Here is a 22,571-nt window from a genome sequence, read left to right as displayed (position 1 = left end):
GTGGTTTACTGCTGACCTTTTAAAATAAGAATTGCTTTGTCCTTTTAAAATAAGTGCTTAGAAATACCACAATTATTATGAAATTGCAAACTCTCTCTCTAATAAGAGGTGATTTTCTTCACTGCAGAAAATCTGGCAATAATAAGATTATAATCAGTGATTAAAAAGTTGTCATAATGGATATTTGAAGTTTATATTCTACCAGACCTCTCAACAAGCCAGAAAACTATAATTTGGAGATCAGGAACAAAAGAACAAATGTAGGACTGCATGCCTTTCATATGCTTTATTATAGTCTAAAATGCTCGAAGACCAGTAAGTGGTGTAAGAGACATTCTCCTCTTTGTACTTTTTGGAAAAGGAATAGGTAAACTGCACTGTCATGGAGAAAAAGTCTCCAGTAATTGACTGAAGAATACAAAATATCTACAGATGGCAGTAATTTCTTTTAGTCAGTTGCATATGATTTTATTTGTACCCATAGGGCCTGATCCAAAGCCCAGTGAAATCAACAGGGGAGTCTTTCCATTGACTTGAGTGGGTTTTATTCAAGACCATAATGCATATAACAAAGAAGTTCACTCATTTCACGAGTAAATATAGCAAAGATATAAATGATTTAAATTTCACCTTCATCTTGACACTTCCTCTCAAAGTACTGTGCTGGCTATCATCCAACACATAGAGAGTCAAATTTCAGAAAGTTAATGAAACTTACAGAAATTTTCTCACTAGGTCAGGGCATGTCTCCCATTTCTCAGCATGCAGAGGATACCTTAGGACCAGGGGCGGCTCCAGGCACCAGCACGCCAAGCGCGTGCTTGGGGCGGCAAGCCGCGGGAGGCGCTCTGCCGGTCGCCGCAAGGGCGGCAGGCAGGTTGCCTTCGGCGGCTTGCCTGCGGAGGGTCCGCTGGTCCCGTGGCTTCGGCGGGCCTCCCGCAGGCTGCCACCGAATCCGTGGGACTGGGGACCTCCCGCAGGCTGCTGCCGAAGGCAGCCTGCCTGCCGTGCTTGGGGCGGCAAAATGCCTAGAGCCGCCTCTGCTTAGGACTCCCCATTCCCTTCTGGCTGGTGACTTTTTCTCTCCCAAACCTTTATCTGGTTTTTGACTCTCAACTCATATTCATCCTTTGAAGTCAGTTAATATAAATGTGCTAGTTCCATTTTCCTTTTTTTATATTAAAACACTGCGGCCAGTGTTTTCAAATGTGGGTGACATAAGTTAAAGTCCAAGGCAAAGAATTCCGAAGGCAGAAATGGCAATTGGGTATCTAACTCCATAAGACCATGGAAATTAGGTACTTAAATACCTTTGAAAATCTCTTCCCCTCCCGAACCCCAATCATTATATAGGATTATAAATATGGATTTGGGATCCTAACTTTAGTCACCCTTTTAAAAAAGCCTTGGTCCTAATAACCAGAGGTGCTTAGGACCCACTACCTCCAATTGTAATTGTGGGTGATTAGTCCTCTGAAGATCAGGGCATTGTCAACTTAATTCAGCTCCCTTGAATTTATGTATTATTATACAGTCTTTAATTACATGATCATATACTATAATTATATGTATTATTATACTGTTTACTCTGGGGAACAGAAGACTGAGAGGGGACATGAAAACAATTTTGAAATACGTACAAGGTTGCTATAAGAAGGAGAGAAAAAATTGGTGGTCTTAACCTCTGAGGATAGGACAAGAAGCAATGGGCTTAAATTGCACAAGGGAGGTTTAGGTTGGACATTAGGAAAAAACTTCCTAACTGTCAGGGTGGTTAAGCACTGAAATAAATTGCCTAGGGAGGTTGTGGAATCTCCATCATTGGAGTTTTTTAAGAGCAGGTTAGACAAACACCTGTCAGGAATTGTCTAGATAATACTTAGTCCTGCCATGAGTGCAGGGAATTGAACTAGATGACCTCTCGAGGTCCCTTCCAGTTCTATGATTCTATTTTTTCCACAGGACCCCTGCTTCATTCAGTATACAGGAAAGCTCCTTCCACAGCTTCCTCATCCAATCTCAATCTCTCTCCCCACCTTCTCCCCAGTTCCTTGTCCCAGCCTCCTTGCCCAACCAGCTCCACCTTCCTCTCCATCCCACTCCAACACTAAGCTTCCAGTTTCCTTGCCCAGCCAGTCCCAATTTCCACTTAGCCCCTAGTCACAGCCCACCCCCAAACTCCCAGTCACAGCTTCTGGCTCTCACCCATACCCTCCAGTTCCAGTCTCCTTGCCCAATTTAACCCTTTCCCTCTCCCTGGCCTGGCTTTTGTCCTCTCTGCATTTGCCATATGACTTCTTCCTCTGTGCTGCCTGGGTGCCAGCAGAGAGGGAGCGTAAAAAGCACGGTAGAGCTGCACTCAGTTCTGATGCCCAGTGCAGCAATTACAGGAGAAGTCTTAGTGAGCCCCTGTAGCCCCGGATTACGATTATGTACCATCTCTCCAGGGGCGGCTCTATGTTTTTTGCCACCCCAAGCACGGCAGTCAGGCAGCCTTCAGCAGCGTTTCTGTGGGAAGTCCATCTGTCACGTGGATTCGGCGGCATTTCTGCGGGAGGTCCGCCCCGGTCATGTGGATTCAGTGTACCCGCCGCCAAATTACCGCATCCGAAGAAGTGGGTTTTCACCCACGAAAGCTCATGCTGCAAAACGTCTGTTAGTCTATAAGGTGCCACAGGATTCTTTGCTGCTTCTACAGAACCAGACTAACACGGCTACCCCTCTGATACAAATTACCGCTGAAACTGTGGGACTGGTGAACCTCACGAACCTCACGCAGAAACGCCATGGAAGGCAGCCTGACTGCCGCCCTCACAGCGACCAGCAGGCTGCCCCCCGCAGCTTGCTGCCCCAGGCATGCGCTTGCTGCGCTGGTGCCTGGAGCCATCCCTGCATCTCTCTGTGGGGATGCTGTATGCACAGTCTGGTCAGTGCTAGGAGCTGTGAGGGGATGGAGCATGCTCAGTGAGGACAAAATTTTTGGTAACTTTAGCTGCTAAACTCTGTTCAATGAATATGCACAATGTGAGATTTTGCAAAGGCTTATAAATTGGCCAAATTTGGTGGATTTTCACAGGGATGCCAAAGCATTTCCCTGACATAAAGGCCATGCCTCCTCCTCCCACCCCTCCTTCCCCATCATTTCAAGTCCTGATCCAAAGCGGGAGGGAACTACAGCTTTCCAAAGACAAGGTGACCAGATTTTTTTTTTTGACATTGCAAACCCCAAATCAACATTTCCTAGCCTCATTCTTGGAAGTGACTGAACTGTTTGGCTGAAACTTTCCAAAATTCAGGCTCTGGCAGACACCCAGCATGGACAATTTCAGCCCAAATGATTGCAGTTTGGCAAAGTTTTATAAGCAACTGAAAATAGGATCTTCTAGTAGGAAGTGTTGAGCAATCTTCAAAATAGGTGGTGCTACCAGCCCCACATATAACTAATATGTTTATTGGATATTCAAGAAACCCTTCTTTTAGACGTGGCTGCAAATAAACATACACACTTCTGATACTGTGCACTCTACTTAATGCCTATCACTTAACTAAATAATCCATTTATGTGCATAAGATCATGCCATCCTGATCTGACTGTAGCTAATTACATATATGTTGTTAATCCTGTTAATTGCTTATCAGCTAATTGCCTAACTTGGTTTTTTTTATCATATCAAATTGAGGTCCAGATGTTCAATGCCTCTTATAACTAATCACCCAGGATATAGTAAAATATTTATAAGATGTTTGCCATTCATCAATCTCTTAAACTGTGCAGTAAAACATAACACAGAAAATGTCACTGTGACATATAAAAAAGATGATTATGACATGAAAATCTTCACAAGAATGAAGAAGGCAGAAAACAGTAGCTTAGCAGAAAGCCTTCAAATCCTCATTCCTTTAAATACCTAATACTGGATAACTCCACACTTCCCTTAAGTATATATTCTGAGGGTACTCCAGTGGCCATGTCCAAAAACTAAATACTTTTTATTGCCTTTGGAGCACTATTGTTCCAACATACCTCTTAGAAGTGGGAATTTACATATTAATCTTGTTGTTAAATTCTATTTCAACACAGACATCTTTCCTTTCTTGTTTGTGGTGCTGGTCTTGTGACTACATTTCTAAACAAATGACCCATTGGCCAGTGGTCAAACAAGAGTATGTTCTGATGGCCTCATTTATTAATACTCTTGTAGTCAATATTTAGGCACGCTGGTTAGACTGACAGAATCTGTGGAGAAGAGGCTTTGGTATTAAATGGGGAAACTGCTTTATGTAAAGGTTCTGTGACCTGAAAGAGAAGTCGTCTCTATCTGGGGTCAGGAGTGTCTAAAGCACAGACTTGACAGAAAAACTGCTCTTTCTGCGAGGGCCTCAGCATCTCAAACTGGGAGACGTTTTTCCTAATGGATCTCTGTAGCGCTAGTCTGGGACACTTGCTCTTCATGGGAGGAGTGGGCTTCCAGCAGCCTTCCTTCCCACAAAATTGTGCTGGCTCTAGTTGAGTGTCTTCAGTCATCTTCGCATAAACTCTTTGCAGCCCACATGTTGGTATTTTTGCTTGCTTTCCAAAGTAATTCATGATGAGAACAGTAAATGTAGAGAAGAAATACAAACTCTGCATAGGATCAGTATAATTAAGCATGTCTACTGTCTACCTTATCATAACCCTCAAGTAAAAGTTATAAAAGGCACACTTCCATTCAAGCAGCTGGAAGGCACACTTTTTTAGTTGATTAAATCCTTGGGTTTGGATGTTTTCCAAGAGGAATATTCAAGATTTCTTAAATATCTTATTACTATTACCTGTATCTGATGATTAGTATATTGGTATCATTTTTATCAGTTATTTTCATTAATTTGTTTTATATAATTTTTAGGTATGTACCAGACAAATCTTTATAAAACTGTGAAAAGCATAAAATAAAATAAAAAAATCCAAATGAGATATTAAAGTTGGTGCAGTCTGAATCTCTGAGCCATCTGATTCTGCATTGTCTGAGTTCATCTCTCTTTCGGAATCTTCAATGCAAGAAACAGCTGTTTCTATAAGGAAAGTAAGGGCGCACAAAAACATCTTCAAAATCAGAGTCTCATTTACAGAACGTAAGTCAGATTTCGTGTTCCTTTTTGTAGTCACCTGCTCCTCCTCTTCTCTTCAATACACTGATGCACTCTGGATAAAATAAAGTCTGTAATGCTTGGTATATATGCTTTGTGGTTTTCCTTGCTAGCTATAAAAATCTTGTGCTGGCAGTTTGTACTTGAACAGGTGATTGCTGCTAGTCCCAAATTTCAGTTTGTTTAGAGACATCAGTCTGACAGAATCGACTTGATCTTTGTCTCCAAAAAAAAAATCTGTGTTAGTAGGTGTAAGAATCTGGGACTATGGGGGCTCTGGGCTACTGAAGTAGCTGCACCACTACAATCCATCTGTGAAGCAAGGTTCATCAGGAAGTATCACCCAGCAGGGCCTCACAGCACACCTCACAACCCACTGATTGGCCAACACCAGTATTTAAATCCAGAAGCCAGCAAGCGTAGCTGTCTGAGCAATGAAACAGACTGCCTGCCTATTTCACATGGCCTAATGGATAAGACATCTGACTTTAGATCAGAAGATTGAGGATTCAAGTCCATTTGGGGTTGATTTCTGCTCCAGACTGTGCTTGTGGTAGATTGTGGTTTGTGACCCCAGTTTGTCCTTGACTTTCCTATTTGATTGCTGCTTAAAACTTGGTGCCTGACTCCAGCTTCCTGATATCCTGACCTGGCTCAACTCTGACTCTATCCGCCTGCAACTTCATGCCTGACCCTGACTTCCTGGCATTCTGATCTGGCTCACTCCTGATCATGTGACTCGTCTCCCAATAGCAACTGAAGAGCTGACCAGGGCACACTGGCTGCCTATGGCCTGGCCCTGACACTAGGGTATTCATATAGACTATGTAATGTGTGACAACATGGTTGATGTTAGTCTGGTGTGTCCTGTGCTTTTCTTGGCAGGGGGGGCTAAGATGCCATCTCTTGCCCCTGCTCTTGGGCCACTGAGGTCCCCACTAGTGGCCCGGGAAGGTGGTAGAGGAGGGAAATGGGGGAAAGGGTCTGGGTTTGCACCTCACTCTGAGCCCCAACCCCTCTCAACCCCTGTGGGTTCATATCCTCTTCCCCTTGGGTGGGGAACCTTTGGTCCTTAGATGCTTGGGGAGGAAGTCTCCCTCCCCTGCTGGGGCAGGGTCTCCCTTACTTCGGTTCTCTGATCTTTCAAATCTTACAATGCAGCTCCAGCCTCTCCTTCTCCTCCCCCTTCCCCCCCCCCCGACTGCCTGAAGCAGGGGGGGTTTATTAGGTTTCTGATAGGGCTTAATTGACTACAGGTGCTCCAATTAACCTGTAGCAACTCTCCCTAGTCTACAGGAAACCACACCTTAATTAGCCTAGGGCTTATATATTTCCCCTCGACCACTGCTCCCTGGCCCTCCTGTATCCCAAGTGATACATTTCTTAAAGGCATTCTCTACCGTAGTACAAGGCCATCCCTTCTTCTCAGTGTTGTTAATCCAGAATCTGCTTCATTTTTGAACTCCATTGAGGTCTGCCTCTCTGAGATGACCTCTGTTCCTCCCATTTAGTCCTTGACCTCAGAAAGTCCTTTCTCAACAGTAGTACATTTTTTATCTGGAGAGAGAATTGCTTCCTGGAGAGCACCCAGATGCCAATTTACCTTTTCATTGGAACCATTTCCCCTGTTATTTCCTGTCAGTCAACCTGTATCATTTGATGAAGCTAATTGGGAAATACCAAACTGCTTCAAAACTCCTCCCTTACATTTTGGCATGTCTGAGATGCACCTCTTGGCCCATTGCTCTTTGCTCATCAAAGTAGTTTGAAGCTTCAAAACAGCATTCATCCAAAAGGAAACAAGCCTGTTCTTAAAGCTGATGCAGCACACATTCTTCTCTTGATATCCCTTCTGCCAAAATAGAATAGTCTCGAATTAATAATTGGTATCAAAGATGCTGACATAATACTGGCTCTGCATAGTTTTGTAAGTGTTTGCATAACATGTTAACCATTTTATTAGAATACATTTTTCCTTGGACTTTTGCCTACACTTTCAATGTGCCTCCTCCCCGTTGATCCAGTCCCATGCCTACACCAGTCTCTTCAAAAATGATGCTGCTATACAACAATGCATTATTGAAGCTCCATCTTCAAGTTAAACATTTACTTTTATATTAAAAACAAATCTAACTGGAAGCTTGGTTTGTTTGTTGGCCCAGATTTACCTCTCCCATGGTGAAAAACTCATGAAAAAATGGGCTCAATGGATGAAATTTCCTTGAGCATGAGTTCTCATCCTGGGGGATCACGACTTGCAGCAGGTCAAGAACAGGGATCAAGGAGCAGGGGCGGCTCCAGGCCCCAGCATGCCAAGCGCATGCTTGGGGTGGCAAGCCGCAGGGGGCGCTCTTCCGGCGCCATGAGGGCGACAGGCAGGCTGCCTCCGGCGGCTTGCCTGCGGAGGGTCCGTTGGTCCCACGGTTTCGGCTCCCGTGCCTGCGGGTGATCCACCGAAGCCACGGGACCAGCGGACCCTCCGCAGGCAAACCGCTGGAGGCAGCCTGCCTGCCCTGCTTGGGGTGGCAAAATCCCTAGAGCCGCCCCTGTCAAGGAGTCACAACCACCTTGCTCTTCCCATATAGTTAAATGGGAGGAGGCTCCTGGCTAGCAGGGAGTGAGCTCTTTGTATGAAACAGGTTGAGAACTGCTGTTGAGGTTCCTCTGGCAGAATTTCTTCTTGAGTGTTCATCAGGGAGAATGTTTGCACCCCATGGAGTAGACCACCAGACTCATCACAAACCTGCTGAATCTCTAGCTCCACGGGCCAGGGTTTTCTGTGCAGAGGCCCCTTGTCCCTGCACTGGCTGTGACCTCTGACACCTCCCCTTCCTTGGCAGTGTGACTCCACTGAGATTGCATTGTGGTGGCCTCTGAGACCCACAGAGTAGGGATGCTACATAGAAAAGATAATACAGCCAGGTTCCCTGATGGTATTTATTTATTTATTAATTTTGTTATGAACCACTGATCTGCAGACACAATGTGTCTGCCTTGGCCTGACAACTACTACTCCCTTGGCTGTCCTATTCCTTTCTGTAACAGACAACTGAACCCATGGAGAACCTTCCATGAGTCTGGAGGTTGGGAGCACAGTGCCCTCGTGGTAGCTGACACTCCCTGTCTACTTGGAAGATGCAGAAATCTGTTTGCAGCAAGGACCCCCTGAGGCCCAATCAGGAACATCATTACTATTATTAGCATCATACCTTTACATGGCTCTTTACAAACATAGAGTAAGACACATTCAGTGGAGATGGTGGACATAATATATTGCCTCTATCCTTAAAATGAAGATGGCATTTTCATTGACATCACTAATTTCAAAAAAACGAGGAATCCGGTGGCACCTTAAAAACTAACAGATATATTTGGGCATAAGCTTTCGTGGGTAAAAAAACCACTTCTTCAGATGCATGGAGTAAAATTGTAATTTTCACTTCATGTACCTGAAGAAGTGGGGTTTTTTTACCCACGAAAGCTTATGCCCAAATAAATCTTAGTTTTTAAGGTGCCACCAGATTCCTCATTGTTTTTGTGGATACAGGCTAACACGGCTACCCCCGATACTTGATCCCTAATTTCAGTTACTTATATCTTTCAAACCTCCTCTCCTTTTGTGTGCAACAAAAATTCCTCATGCTTTTTCTTTGCTGAGAAATGGATTCTTTCAAAGCCTCATTAAAAACATCCTTCCAGTTTTGCTTTATCTGAATGTGGCAGGAGAAGCATTTTTTCCAGTTTAAAAATGTTTTAGACAATTGGGCTTGATTCTTATCTCACCGACACTGGTGTTAATCTGGAGTAATTTCAGGGAAGCCGATGGAATTATACTAGTGTAAAATCAATGTAAGAATTACCAGAACCAGGTCCTTGTTTTGATCGTGGTTCCTTTGGAAATTAATTTTTTTTTCAATGTCAAATTTGACATGTACTTTATTTGGTGTTAAATGCAGTCTAATGTCTTTGCCATGTTCAAAGAAATGTGTTTGAAGTTATAAAGACTTAAAAATTGCGTTCGTACTGTGCACAAATACATCTTTCCCCTTAACTTCAGAAAGAGGAACCAGGGCGAATGCCCAGAATATTTATACCCACAGAGATTTGAAAGACCACATTCTCATGGCAGCAAGAGCAGCAGTTTATAACATTTTTAAGCCAGTGGTATGATAATTATATTGTATATTTATAAATGAATCATGGAATGAATAAATTATGGGAGTTAGAGTAATTTGCAGGAAGTAACTGTTTTAAAACAAGTAGCCTTAATGTGTAGGTCTCTTTTAGGCCCATTCCTTTGCCCAGTAAATTTAATAGCGAAACTCTCCTTGACTTCAATGAAAACAACATTAGACCCTTGCCCAATCTTGAAAGTTAAAAATGTTTGGTTCTGGTCAGTACATGGCTGGTGTGACAGACCCAGGCCAGTGGGGTACAGGAGTCTGGTAGAGGGCAAATATACTGGTCACTGAGTGAGTAGTTTTCTGTTCCCTGAGTGACCAGAGAAGGGGCTGCACTAGAGTAATCAAGAACTTGCTAGAACCAATTAAGGCAGACAGGCTGATTAGAACACCTGCAGCCAATCAAGGCAAGCTAATCAGGGCACCTGAGTTTAAAAAGGAGCTCACTCCAGTCAGGCAGGGGGAAGCCAGAGGAGAGGAAGTGTGTGTGAGGAGCTGGGAGCAAGAGGCACAAGGAGCTGAGAGTGAGAGGGTGTGCTGCTGGAGGACTAAGGCGTACAAGTGTTATCAGACACCAGGAGGAAGGTCCTGTGGTGAGGATAAAGAAGGTGTTTGGAGGAGGCCATGGGGAAGTAGCCCAGGGAGTTGTAGCTGTCATGCAGCTGTTACAGGAGGCACTATAGACAGCTGCAATCCACAGGGGCCTGGGCTGGAACCCAGAGTAGAGGGCGGGCCCGGGTTCCCCCCAAACCTCCCAACTCCTGATCAGACACAGGAGGAGTTGACCCAGACTGTGGGGAAGATCACTGAGGTGAGAAAATCTGCCAATAAGCACAGGACCCACCAAGGTAGAGGAGGAACTTTGTCACACTGGTGACAGCATAAGGACATCACCATTTCTAGGTTTATTGCTGGTAGTATTGGCTTTGCTTAATGATAGTATATACATTTAAATTAGACTGAAAGATTTCAGGGGAAATGCTGGCCTTATGAAGTCAATGGTAAAACTCCCATGGACTTCAATGAGGCTACATTTTATCCTTGCATCCGAAGAAGTGGGTATTCACCCACGAAAGCTCATGCTGCAAAACATCTGTTAGTCTATAAGGTGCCACAGGATTCTTTGCTGCTTCTACAGAACCAGACTAACACGGCTACCCCTCTGATATTTTATCCTTTATGTACTAAAGGCCTTTGTGGTGTTCTGCAGTGTTATATGTGAGGCCTGGGTTTGATTCCTGCTGCTGTTTTCTCAGTCCCTGGAACTTTAGTGAATACAGCAGATACCGAATGCATATACAACAAAACCCTGCAGCCATACCACTGAAGATTGTGCCTTTGTCAAATATCACAGGATAAGCCATGTTGGGCCAGGTCAGTATTAGCTAGGAAACTTCTAAGGAAAAAGCCAGTACATTACACACGTAGGGTGACCAGACAGCAAGTATGAAAAATGGGGACAGAGGGTGTGGGGGGTAATAGGAGCCTATATAAGAAAAAGACCCCAAAATCGGGACTGTCCCCTATAAAATCGGGACATCTGGTCACCCTATGCACATGTAACTTTTGTGTATCTTACTAAGGCTGCTATTTCATCTCATACAGAACCTTTTCCTGCACATCTGTTTGCATATCTTTGCCACCTTTCTTTCATAACAATACTTTACATCTGCTCTATAGAGCATTTGTTTCTCTGGGGCTCCTAGAGTGCTTTTACAAACATTGGTGTATTGATTTTGATATTTTTATTGTTGTTTAAAAAAAATATGAAAAACCCTTGTGTTAATTTAGCAGGCTGGGATCTTAATCACACAGTAGCTAAGTACGGTAATTCAGACTTAAGACAGATGCAAGTATGTAGCATTTTGCAGTATTGTGGATATTTTGTGTAATCATATAATAATTATTAAAAAAGAGAACCCCAGCAGAGAATGTTCATATTTTCTCTCTCCTAAATATACATATGTATGTTTAAGAAGATCCATGAATGTTCAATCCTGTTTCATTTGCCATGTGCTGCATAATAACAGGAGAGGACTTCATGTTTCTAAAACTAATTTAAATCTTTACTAAGAAAACATTTTACAAGGGTGCTGCAATTCCAGCCATGCGCAAACAGACTATCTCGTTGGGGCTCTCCAAACTCTTCCCTCCTGCAGCTGGTGCTCTTTCCATCAAGTTCCATGCAAGTTGCAACATCTTTCCTTTTAACAATTGTTATGTCTTTTGTGCAAATATTTGCTGACTTGCTGGGGCCAGAGGATTACTAGTACACAGCCCACCCTAGGGACATCTTTACTGCTAGCCCATTGCAGCCTGTTAGGCCTTATATTCATTCTAGTATGCTGGCCTTCAAACTAGTCTCCTACTACTTTTTTATGTTATCGCAGTTGGTGGGGGGACTTGCTTCCACCCTGTTGCTATCTTCCTGCTCATGTTTTAGTTTTGTCATAATTGAGTTTTGGGAAATATTTGGCTATCCAGTTGTTCACTCCCAATGGACACTTGATCATATTTTCTGTACCTGCATATAAGGAGCAGGAAAGGAGAAAAAAATATGGAATCATCCATGTAACAATTGGAAAATAAACTGTATTGATTAGAAATCTTACTCAGGAGAAACATGTAATGTAAAATAGCCTCGTGAACATTCCACAGCATCCCAAGTCCATTAGAGACGGGGAATCTGATTAAAAAAGAACAGGAGTACTTGTGGCACCTTAGAGACTAACAAATTTATTTCAGCATAATCTTTCGTGGGCTACAGCTCATTTCTTCGGATGCATAGAATGGAACACACAGACAGGAGATATTTATACATACAGAGAACCTGAAAAGGTGGAAGTATGCATACCAACTGGAAGAGTCCAATCAATTAAGATGAGCTATCGTCAGCAGGAGAAAAAAACCCTTTGAAGTGATAATTGAGATGACCCATAGAAGGTGTGAGGAGAACTTATCATAGGGAAATAGATTCAATTGGTGTAATGACCCAACCATTCCCAGTCTCTGTTTAAACCTCAGTTAATTGTATCTAATTTGCAAATGAATTCGAGTTCAGCAGTCTCTTTGGAGTCTGTTTTTGAAGTTTTTTTGTTGCAAAATTGCCACCTTCAAGTGTGTCACTGAGTGGTTAGAGAGGTTGAAATGTTCTCCCACTGGTTTTTTAATGTTATGATTCCTGATGTCTGATTTGTGTCCATTTATTCTTTTGCGTAGAGACTGTCTGGTTTGGCCAAGGTACATGGCAGAGGGGCATTGCTGGCACATGATGGCATATATCACGTTGGTAGATGCACTCTGGGACACCTGTTTTAATTAATTGTAACTCCAGTGTTGATGATGATGATATTACAGCACCTAGGAGCCAAAGTCATGGGCAAGGACCGCACTGTGCTAGGTTCTGTACAAACAGACTAAAAGACAGTCCCTGCTGCAGAGAGCTTACAATCTAAGTATAAGGCAAGAAACAATGGATGGATACAGACAGACAGAGGAGTACAAGGAAACAATGAGACAGTCTTGGCCAGCATGATAGGTTGTGGTTCTAACGCATTGGCAACCTTGCCACTGTCAAGGTGAGGTTTTTTTTAAGCTTTATGGCAAAGGAAAGTTTTTAAAGAGGGATTTGAAGGATGATGATGTGACAGGGAACAAAGGGTAGGAATTAATGGTAAATTCTCAGAATGGAGAGGGGTAACTAGTGGTGTTCCCCAAGGATCAGTCCTCGGACCAATCCTATTCAATTTATTCATAAATGATCTGGAGAAACGGGTAAACAGTGAGGTGGCAAAGTTTGCAGATGATACTAAACTACTCAAGATAGTTAAGACCAAAGCAGATTGTGAAGAACTTCAAAAAGATCTCACAAAACTAAGTGATTGGGCAACAAAATGGCAAATGAAATTTAATGTGGATAAATGTAAAGTAATGCACATTGGAAAAAATAACCCCAACTATACATACAACATGATGGAGGCTAATTTAGCTACAACGAGTCAGGAAAAAGATCTTGGCGTCATCGTGGATAGTTCTCTGAAGATGTCCATGCAGTGTGCAGAGGCGGTCAAAAAAGCAAACAGGATGTTAGGAATCATTAAAAAGGGGATAGAGAATAAGACTGAGAATATATTATTGCCCTTATATAAATCCATGGTACGCCCACATCTCGAATACTGTGTACAGATGGGGTCTCCTCACCTCAAAAAAGATATTCTAGCACTAGAAAAGGTTCAGAAAAGGGCAACTAAAATGATTAAGGGTTTAGAGAGGGTCCCATACGAGGAAAGATTAAAGAGGCTAGGACTCTTCAGCTTCGAAAAGAGAAGACTAAGGGGGGATATGATAGAGGTATATAAAATCATGAGTGATGTGGAGAAAGTGGATAAGGAAAAGTTATTTACTTATTCCCATAATACAAGAACTAGGGGTCACCAAATGAAATTAATAGGCAGCAGGTTTAAAACAAATAAAAGGACGTTCTTCTTCACGCAGCTCACAGTCAACTTGTGGAACTCCTTACCTGAGGAGGTTGTGAAGGCTAGGACTATAACAATGTTTAAAAGGGGACTGGATAAATTCATGGTGGCTAAGTCCATAAATGGCTATTAGCCAGGATGGGTAAGAATGGTGTCCCTAGCCTCTGTACGTCAGAGGATGGAGATGGATGGCAGGAGAGAGATCACTTGATCATTGCCTGTTAGGTTCACTCTCTCTGGGGCACCTGGCATTGGCCATTGTCGGTAGACAGATACTGGGCTAGATGGACCTTTGGTCTGACCCAGTACGGCCTTTCTTATGTTCTTATAGTTTTGCAGATGTTCATTTTCGCTTCAATTAACTATATTATTCACTACTGGGTGAAATTCACTGCAGTGGAAAGACCCACACAAGCCCCATATTAATAGTTCAAGTGAGGCTTAAGTGGTATGTAAGGTCTATGTAGTCTCCATGCATGGGTTGAATTTCACCCGATTATTAAGTTATGGGGAGAAAATAATTCTGGACAGTGGTCAGGGTCTCTGTATTTATAAGCACATCTGTGGTGCTCCTCACCATAACATCTGAGCACTTTACAAAATGAGTACTGTTTAGGCTAGGACAACTTCTGACTGCTCCCCAGGCTGGCTGCCAGAGAGGGGAGGTGGCAATACGGAGAGATGGTAGGGAGAGGAGGTGGTGCTGCCAGCAGCGAGATGAGCTGTGCCTCACAAGAGGAGAAGGATAGAGAAAGAGGTAGATGACGGGGAGGGGAGTGGTTTGCAAGTCAGTGGGGAATAGGGTGCTCCTGATTTGTCTTTGTCTCAGATCAAAGATTTGCAGTGTTCCAAGAGCACTGCAACCTTTTCATTCCATAATATGTGGCCAGGCAGTGGGACTGGTGAGGATTTGCAGTAGACTAATGCACTGACCAGGGCAGAATTTCAGGATATAATGTGTAGAGATGCTACCTGGAATCTTATCTTCTACAAAAATCCTGCCAGCACACTGAGAGGAATATGCTGTGGAGAGCAACTTTGCTGTTTTTCTGAGCAGAACAACATGCTTCCCCACTACTGCCAGCTGGTGCTGTTACTGATAGCAGAATATACACAGCCTTGCTTGGGGAGGAAGCAGGCGGGAGTGATTACACACCCCTTAGCTGATGATATGCAAGTTAGCATATTAGCCAGCTATCTCTCTTTGGGATTACTTGAGTGCTATGGACGGGTTTTGTCCTGCTTGTGTAAACAGGAGACCTTTTCCACTTCCTTACTCCCCATTTCCCCACCCCCCTCCAGTCTTGTCCCAGGACAGGGCAGAATTTACTCACTTGGTTTTGTGTGTAACATTCAGTGCAGGGCATGAAATGTTGAATTATTTTGTGGCATTTTTTAAAGCATGTAATAATGCACATGACACACCAAGAATTGCACATCAGAAACCAGGGCCTGGCTTTGTTCATTGCTGTATTACTTTACTGCCTCACTGCAAGTCTTTCTGTCAGAGGATTAGAGAATTCCTTAGACTGATAGGCAAATGCCTTGCTCCCAGAAAATGGCCCAGTAGAGATGACACACTTAAATTTAACATGTGCTTTTAATTTTGTACTAAATGTGTTGTAAATTTAATCAATTTAAGATGATAAAAATCTTCCTCTAACATTCTGTTTAAAAAAGGGGGGGGGGCATGCCCTATGTCTAAACACACAAGTAAAGGTGCATAACCATAAACAGTATCACTTAACAAGAGCATAAGAGTCCTTTTCCTATTTAAGAAACTAATCCTACAACTTTTGCTCATGTGAGTAGTAATTAGTCACGTGAGAGTCACTTTGACTTCTGTGAGACTTCTTGGGCAGTAAGGGTTGCAGTATCGGGCCTCTTAGCAGTAAAGTATCTTCAATATAGGGCAGAAGTATGCTTAGTTCAGGCACGTACTATGCTCTCTCAAAAAGAATGAATCCTAAAAATTCCTAGATCTGTCAGCAGGAGTTCAGGGAGAGAAATGACCCTGTTTCACTGATGCACTAACACACACTTTGCAGACAGTGCAGCAATAGATGATGTGATGGGGTCCCTCCACAGGATGCTGCCTGGAACTAGAGAATGACTGAGCCTCCTGACCCATCAGCCTGGGCTCCCTTTATACTGTATTCCTGTGCCCAGCCTGCCAAGCCCTCTCCCAGGCTGAGGAGTTCCACGGACTGTGCATTGTGGGAAGAAATACTTCCTTTTGTTTGTTTTTAAACCTACTGCCTATTGATTTCATTTGGTGACCCCTAGTTCTTGTGTTATGAGAAAGTAAATAACACTTCCTTATTTGCTTTCTCCACACCTGTCATGATTTTATAGACCTCTAGCATATCCCCCCTTAGTCGTCTTTTTTCTGAGCTGAAAAGTCCCAGTATTAATCTCTCCTCATATGGCAGCCGTTCCATACCCCTAATCATTTTTGTTGCCTTTTTCTGAACCTTTTCCAATTCCAATATCTTTTTTGAGATGGGGGTGGGGCGATCGCATCTGCATGCAGTATTCAAGATGTGGGCGTACCATGGATTTATATACAGGCAATACAATATTTTCTGTCTTATTATCTATCCCAGCGTTTCTCAAACACCCTTGCACCGCAACCCCCTTCTGACAACGAAAGTTACTACATGACTCCAGGAAGAGAACCAAAGCCTGAGACCCGCTGCCCCAGGCAGGAGGGCCAAAGCCCAAGCCCTGCCCTCCTGGGTCGGGGTGGGGCGAAGCTGAAGCTTGAGGGCTTAAGCCCAGGGAAGAGGGGCTGTAACCTGAGCCCTGCCACCTGAGGATGAAGCCTTTGGGCTTCAGCTTCAGCCCTGGGCAGTGGGGCTCAGACTTTGGCTTCAGCCTCGGGCCCCAGCAAGTCTAACACCAGCCCTGGCAACCCCATTAAAACAGGGCCACGACTCACTTTGGGGTCCCGACCCACAGTTTGAGAACCACTGATCTATCCCTTGCTTAATGATTCCCAACCTTCTATTTGCTTTTTTGGCTGATGCTGCACATTGTGTGGATGTTTGCAGAGCTAGCCCCAACAAACAGTGCTTCTTATTTTCCAAGGACTGTAGAAATATTAATGAATCCTCACAATAGCCACTTGAGGAAGGTTTTATTGACCTTAGTTGACAGAACTTCCCTGCCTCCGTTTGCTTATATGATTTGCCCAAGGCCTCATTGGTAGTCAGTGGCAGAGCTGAGGTAAAAGCTCACTCAAGGATTCCTGGCCGCCATCCCTGTGCTCAGACCACTGGACCACGTACCTGCCTCTGTCAAAGCATGTTAAGACCTAGATGTAAGGCAGAACCAGAAGCTCTTTTCATTTGCCAATTCCATTGCATCGTCTTTCCTATTGATTTGTGCTACAAACAGGTAGAAATAAACAAATAATTTTAAACATCTCTGCCCCCCCACCCCAAAATTTTTATCTGTAGAATTTTTCCCCGTGCATCTTGTTTATTAGGGTGATACTTTGTGTGCTATTGTCAGGGAGACTGACAGGATTAAGGTATAAAACTAGGAATTATGAGACCTGAGTTCTAATCTCAACTCTACCTGATTTTACAAACACCAGTCACTGAGGGATCAACCCTGCAAACACATAACCAAGTAGTCCCATTGCATGAATATTCTCAGATGTAAAATAATACTAATCTTAGAAGTGTGTAGGTATATTGAGGCTAAATTTATTAAAGATTGTAAAGCACTCTGTGATCCTTGGATAGAAGGCTGTATATAAGTGCAAAGTAATAGTAAATCACTGGAAATGGGTGCATGCATTGGTTCCATGTTATAACTAGTGGCAGCCAAAGGTCAACAGTCCAACATAAGCAGCCAAGCATTTTGGATGCTTGTTCAACTGCCCTTTGGTTTAGCTAGAAGTTGGGATGGAAATCTTTTGAGAATGGTCTTATTTGATTTCCAGTAATCCTTGGTTCCAGTCATGGCAGAAATAGCTTTGTCTGTGTACTTTAGTTTTTCCACTTCCAGTTGTAGCCAGAATCATAGACTCCCATCCTGCAACAATTACCCTCTGTGAGTTATCCATGCTCACGTAACTAGTCTATTTGAACCCAATGAGATTAGTGAATATTGCTGAGTGAAAGTTTTTGGACAAATGGTTTATTCACTGAAAAATGAAGCTTCAGTCAACCTGAAACTAGTCACAAATTCAACTAATTGTTTTGGCCAATATATATTTTTTTCCAGGGCTTAGGTGCCATTCACAAAATGGCTGGAGTAGAAGACAGTGGTAGTGCTGCCATCGGTCTTATAACCTTTATCCCGGTTGATGAGGGTATTCTCCTGGGCTGTGGGAGACACAAGTTCAATTTCCCCCTCTGCTGGTGTGGAACAGGGGCTCCCACATTGCAGTGGAGTGCCCTAGCCACTGGATTATAGAGTCATTTTCACTCTCACTGGTCCCGTGACTATTCAAGTATTTATACGATATGGCACAGCTTCAACAAGAGAGATTGAGAGAGCCCAGCCTCAGAATAGCCTATAGCCAGGAAGCAGCACTAACACCATCATCTCCTTTTCCTCCAGCCATTTTGGGAATCTAGCCTTTTGTTTCCTTTGCTTTTATGTTAAAACGTGCCAGGAAACAAAATTAAACAGTTCATTTTGGGTTGCTTAATTTGACCCGAAACAAAACTTTTGTCACCTCTTCCAATTCACTGACATTTTAATTTTTCTGATTCGGTTTGGGTCAAACCAATTTTTTCATCTATTTATTAGAACTGCCAGCAAACCAAAAATCAGTTCTTCACCTAGCTCTATATATGAGTGAGAGAGGATTACGTATGTGAGTAAAGCTTTTAGGATTAGACCCATAGTTTGTTGAATGCTAAAGAGTCCTTAGATTAATAATACTAAATAACGACTGACATTTATCTAACTATGATCATATGTTTAGTTTGAGTATAATTTCATTCCTGATATAGGAAAAGCAAAATAATATTGCAACATCAGTGTTTAAGCTACCCCTTGCCAAGCAGCATTTTGCTGATGGCTTCTACTTTCATATGATTACATGGACTGTTTAAACTGTTTACTGCACAGCATATAGCCTGTAATGGACTGGTAGCTTTAAATAAAAATATCTACAGCTAGAATACTGCTAACAAATAAAAACAAATGTAGAAGATATGCTATTTGTATGTCATTTCAGAATATGAAACCATTGTTTCATTCCAGTTATACCCAGTATGCAGTAAACAGATATCATACTGTGATTTATGGGACCAAGAGTTCTACAAGAATTTTATAATTCACGTTTTGCTGTGTTCATTGAATTTATATAAAACGGTATTAAAAATTCAGATTCTTTAAACTTCAAACTAGTTTTTCTATATTTAACCAAAAGGAAGTTATTACTTTTTTAATTCTGTGTTTTGAGGTTTTTCTTGGCTCACTTTTTTTCTATTTTTATATTGTGGAAAGCTTTCCTGTCTTGCAGGTATGTCTCTGGGTGACTGGAGGACATGAGCAGGAAGAGTAGCTGAGGGTGTCTGTTTGTTTATTTTTAGCCTGTAGGGAAGAGAAATGAGTGTCCTGGGCTGCAGGAAGGTTCAGGAGACAGGAGCAATCTTTAATGTGTCATTGTTAAAAATGAAGATATTCAGAAATTCTAGGCTGAAGCTCAGAATGTTTCTAACACTCTACACAAAGACTCTTTTTGCTTGATGTTTTATAGTGAGTGACCCCAGCACTACTCCTTGGGTGTGATAGTCACCTCCCCTCATCAAAGGCAGGGTAAGTGGGCTTTGCATGGGAGACATAGGACATTCGTCCTGCAGGAGGAATAAGATGTTCACAATCCTCTAACCCATACAGCCTCCACTTCATTTCCTCCTGTGGGGGCACAGAATTCATACCTTCTGCAGATTTCTTGGCTGCCCCGCACAAAAATGGGAGAGTAAAGAAATCTGTGGGGAACACACACCCCTTCCCGGGCAGCCCGGACACATCTGTTGGGAGTAGTCGGCAGCAGAGAGCAGATTGCTGCAGAGGGGAGGAGGGAGGCTGGGTGATCATGCGCCTCCATGGAGAGACATTAAGCAGGTGGGGCTGGGCACATGCCTGTGTTACCAATGAGTGAGAGAGACTCACTCTGTCCGTCTTGCTTGCTGTTGCGGTATCCTGGGCTTGGAGGCATAGGGCTGTGTGAAGCAGACTCTGTCCCTGAGGCAGAGCAGAAATGTAACAACCAAGCAGGCAGACTGCTAATGTTCCCGTTGTCAGTTAATTGTTCATATTCTCAGTCAATTAAAAAGAACAAGGAGTACTTGTGGCACCTTAGAGACTAACAAATTTATTTGGGCATAAGCTTTTGTGGGCTAAAACCCAAGACTCCTTTATCTTGCCAGAGTGGTGCAAAGGAGCCTTACTGTACTGTAAATCCTCAGCTAGGAAGGTCTATGTGCTTTCTTACTTTTTTCCCTGTGCCAGAGAGGCACAATGGGGTTAGATTACAGCTCAGGATCTATTTTACTTACCCATTTAAAAAAAATAGAGGACAATGATTAGCAAAACTGTATGACTTTCAGGTGTGAAAGTCTGAGCCATTTAAAGCGACATTCTACTTCACAGAACACCAAAATAAAAGTAATGTAATTTAAATGAAAAAGATCAAGATTATAACTGGAATGCAGGGTAGTGGTTACCAAGTATTTATAACTTAACTTTCATATGTTTAGGAAATGCTGAGCAGTTATTGTGATTTTTTTTCTGCATGGTAATTTAAATAAATTACCAAAATAAGTGAAATTGGTGTGATTATATTGCACTATTTTGACAAAATATGCAGAATTTTACAGAATTTTGCATTTTTGGTGCAGAATTTTGGATATTTGGTGCAGAATCCCTCAGGAGTATCCATTGTTTGGTCTGAAGTAGTGGCTGCAGCCCACTGCACTCCCTTACACAAGATTTCAGGCAGGTTGATCTGCACTGATTCAGTAGTCATGTTCCACTTTATTGCAGGACGCACTCACCCCTTCACCATGTCTTTGCATGCAGATTGCCACCATGGAGCACAGTTCTGCAGTGTGTAGACAGTCTAAATATTGCCTTGTTGTGGGATGTCTGAGGTGGGTCCACTCACCTCTTCAAACATGCACACAGAAGAAACAGTTTCTTCTATGTCTCAGACTTTGCATACAGGGGGGCCAGGCTAGGGGACCCAAGGTTCCATCCTGAATATTTCTTTTGGAGGGGAGTTGAATTTTCAACTGTATTTAAAAGAAAGAAAATCTATTCTTTATATTTTGAAATAAGAGTGCTTTTTTAAGGATTCTTGAAATATTGAAGAGACTTTTATGGGAAGGTCATTCTGCTCATGCTTTATTTAAACTTACTTTCATACCAACAATCTATTCTAGGTGCCTGTTTCTTTCAAAATAAAATATTGCAGCAGGGCTAGCTTATATTTTACTTTCAAACATTTCTGAAAGATGAATTGGTTAAGAAATTGGACCCTTCTTCTCCCTTTAATATTGGGGAGGGGGGGGCAAAAAGAAGGGAAGGACAATTTATGAAAACAGTTTCTCTGCCATTTGATTAAATGTTTGAATATTGTAGTTGTCAACAGCTCCTTGTATTCTCACTTGATAACGTTTTCCTGAAGTTTTTGATGTTCAGCTGAAATGTTTAAGAGATATCAACCAACGTAATTCTGTTTCTAGAGTAAATCCTATCTTGGTGCTTGAAATCTAAATGGCTTGACATTTTTCATGTAGTATTTATAATGCTGCTTATGAAAGCCTGTAATAAAGCCTTCATTTATTTACTCGCCAACCTTCCTGTTTGGCCAGAAACCATTCTGGCTTAAACCTTCAAGCTGGGCTTCTGTCCATTTTTCTTGAGTCTCTCTCATTCCCTCCCTTTTCTTCACCAGAATTCTGGAAGATAGTCAGAAGGGCTTTAATTTCTTGAGCAAGTTGGTTCTTTCAGCTATTTTGGCATTCTTCTAAATGTTCCTGGCCCAGCCCTGAATTTCAGAGCTTAACAGCCTACCATAGACTTGCTAACATCATCAAGAGAAGGCAGGAGTATTGCTTGCTTGGCTTGGTGTCACTGCAGGAAAAACATCTTTTGGCAGTTTTTGATTAAAGCAAAATCTAAGAACAAATGGGCGGTAACTTTGTCACGCCTCTGAGATCTTGGACAAGAAGAGAATTAAATGCTGCGCACTGTAACTCGCTTTAAATGGTGCTAAGTGGTCAGGAAGGGTGACAGCTGAGTTACTAGATACTCTTGAGTTAAGTGAGTCTCAGGAAACTTGCTAAGGGGCAATAAACAAAAGTGATGAAACAGGGAGATAACAGGTTAATGGGCCCAGGGGGAGGGCAGGGACAGCATTGGAATATGGTATCAGAATCATATCTAGTGCAATTAACAATACAAAGGAGGAAGCTGAACAGGCCAGTGCCCATGAGGCAAGGGCTCAGTGCTAGAGACCTCGGTTTAATTCTCAACTCTGGTCACTAGCTCCTACTACAGCAGGGCTGGCCTTGCGTCAGAAACCCACACTGAGCCCCAGGGAAAGGATCAGTCAAGGAATCATATTCAGCTCTGTTCATCAGAAGGAAGGTCACTCAATGTGAGTGTAGGGAAAGGAGTTCAAACCTGGAGTTCAGGTGGCAGCGTATAGGCAGTGGTGAGCTGGAGCAGGTTCCCACAGGTTCCCAAGAACCAGTTGCTAAAATTAGACCTCCGTGGAGAACCGGTTGTTAAAGGGCCAGGGAGTGGGCAA

At 42.8% G+C, this 22,571-nt stretch overlaps 1 protein-coding gene across 5 annotated transcripts in view; it reads left to right on the top strand.

The window, feature by feature from the left end:
• Positions 1-22,571, top strand: part of THRB (thyroid hormone receptor beta) — a 244,194-nt gene that overhangs the window by 115,229 nt on the left and 106,394 nt on the right. The window contains exons 1-2 of one of the 5 annotated variants that reach the window (XM_039525188.1): positions 10,585-10,682; positions 19,512-19,570. The exons of 3 other annotated variants lie outside the window; for them this stretch is intronic. The gene's annotated coding sequence lies outside the window, so the exon portion shown is untranslated. Of the gene's footprint in view, positions 1-10,584; positions 10,683-19,511; positions 19,571-22,571 lie in introns of those variants that run through there. One more of the 5 variants, XM_039525185.1, reaches the window with a different exon arrangement.

Source organism: Mauremys reevesii, linkage group 2, assembly GCF_016161935.1.
Source record: "Mauremys reevesii isolate NIE-2019 linkage group 2, ASM1616193v1, whole genome shotgun sequence".
Lineage (NCBI taxonomy): Eukaryota > Metazoa > Chordata > Testudines > Geoemydidae > Mauremys > Mauremys reevesii.
This window is presented reverse-complemented; position numbering and strand designations above follow the sequence as displayed.